This window comes from Penaeus monodon, unplaced genomic scaffold, assembly GCF_015228065.2.
Source record: "Penaeus monodon isolate SGIC_2016 unplaced genomic scaffold, NSTDA_Pmon_1 PmonScaffold_455, whole genome shotgun sequence".
NCBI lineage: Eukaryota > Metazoa > Arthropoda > Malacostraca > Decapoda > Penaeidae > Penaeus > Penaeus monodon.
The window spans coordinates 43,063-45,445 of NW_023659386.1; positions in this window are offsets into that span (position 1 = coordinate 43,063).

Genomic DNA, 2,383 nt, shown 5'->3' on the forward strand with positions numbered 1-2,383 from the left:
ACCCCCCCCCCACACCCCCCCGCCAATGTCGCCCCGGCTACTCACCCAGCTACCCTCCTGACAAAGTCGCTGAAGAGTATCCTCGCACTCTACGCCGCCACACTCGCCAATCCGGCTCACCTACCTCGCCAAGTCTTCGCGAACCTCGTCAGCAAAGCGATGAAGTCGCAGTTCTACCTACTACCATCAACACTTCCTCGTCACTATTAAAAGTAAGTGTATCTATTAGTGCCAGAGTAAATATTGCCCTCCCTATACCCACCCATACCTGCATACAAGTTGCCTTCTTTCAAATTCAAGTACACGCCACTCTACGAACGCACACCACTAACTCTATACTACATAACGTCTCGCTGTCAACCATTGTTTTTTTTTTCAACACAACAAACGAATCACACACTGAGATCAAACCTAAGTGACACTTCACACCTCATTCCCCAGCCCTAACCATCCCGTAATTTGTATTTCTTTCATTAATTTTTAATTTAGTATATATCATTTCTCTCAGAACAAATGATTACCTCGAGTTTAATTAATTATTGTTATGTTCGGCTGCTCTCATCATATTATTCATGTTTATTTGTGTCGAATTAATGAAATTATCTATTTTTTTCTCTTATATGTTATTTCTATTAGTAATCACTTCATTACGTCTTGCGTATTGTCATATTCTGTATATACACATATATCGTTGTGTTCTTTACATCACTATTTCTTCATACTTGCCATAATAATCGGTCGCTCATTCACACAGATATTTAGATCACCTCCAGTACACCTACCTGCCCATTCTACACGGAATTCACCCTAGGATTATGGATTTTACTATGTGCCATCCCTATGACTAATAACTGAACCCAAATCTCTTTTACGACGTCCTCTCGAAGTTCGATATCTTGTCCTCAGTAATGCTGGAGTTTATGCTTCTTTAGTTTAAGGTTTGGTGAATATGTACTGATGGTAGTGTCTCCAGTTGCAAATAATGGCAACGCATTGCAGACACCATGCTTTATATAGGCTTACACAGTTATTATCACCACAAGTTAATTTAAGCCCGGCTCATGGCCGTAAACGAAGGAACCCTGCGCCCGCCGCATCAGAATTACGCTCATAGATTGAAGTGCCCGAGTCGCGCACTGTTAGATTTTCACCGCAAGTTAATTTTAAGCCCGGCTCACGGCCTTAAACGAAGGAATCCTGCGCCCGCCGTATACTTACGCTCATACGATTGAAGCGCCGAGACGCGCACTGTTAGAATTAAGTTCAGGCCCAGCTGCCTATGTGTTCGAAGCATATATACTTGCCTATTTACCCCAAAGATATGGAATTCTTATCCAATTAATTTTTCTCTCTTCAATATGATGGTACCTTATTGAACTCACTAAGTAATTAATACCTTACTTGACACGTTACCCTTCTTGTCACAAATTGTTCTTATTATGCTCTCATTTTTCTTGCAATTTAGTAAGGTGATTGACAAACACATTATCATCATCATCCTTAGCCCTTTTACTGACCTGGTACACTTATATTTCAGCTTCTGAAGACGATTGACCCTCTTCGCTACTGAATGTTGCACCTTAGTGCAAAACCTCTGCCACACCCACTACCCTGGCACACGACGACCCGAGCGACCCTCGGATCACCAGGAACCATCGGTAGATACCAAAACAGAACCTCTACTGCATCGTTTCAAGCGTTACAGTCGGCTCGAGGACGAGCCTTGCGCGTGGCCGAGCGATGTCAACAATACGTAGCAAGACCGGAAGATACACTTCACATCCTGTCCAAGCAGCTGCCCTTCTCCTTGGGCAGGACGCACATGTCGCCCGACTTTCTCTTTTCGCACAGGGATAAACATCAGCCCTCGAAGGGAACCGCCGCATAAAAGGGACACGTCCGTAAGGCAGAGGGAGAGACACGGCAGACAGGCCAAGCTACACAGGGTCCAGCTTCACCACCTCGTCCTCCACCCGGGGACACGGGGGCCTCTTGGGGGTCTCATAACTGTCTTCAAGAATAAACCAGCAAGCTAAGCCCCTTTTCACTGACCCACCCAAGTCCATCTCTCGTCTGGTGACGGTGGTGCTCCCAACCTCACATGTCGCTCATATTCCTGCGGCTTGCAGTGGTCTCTCTCTTACAGTTATATAAAGCTGAGTACGTACACACATTTGCATTTACACCCATACTCCCAGATACATGTATGGTTACAACGTATGAGATTTAACCAAAGACAAGCGATCCATACTCAATAATAGATTTTCCAAGTTTGATCCACGTGGAAAACAGTAGCAATAGCTTTTATATCCAATTTCTAAAGCTCGAAGATATATTGGAAAACCAACATCAAGAATCAATTAATAACAAAGTCAGCAAAAGT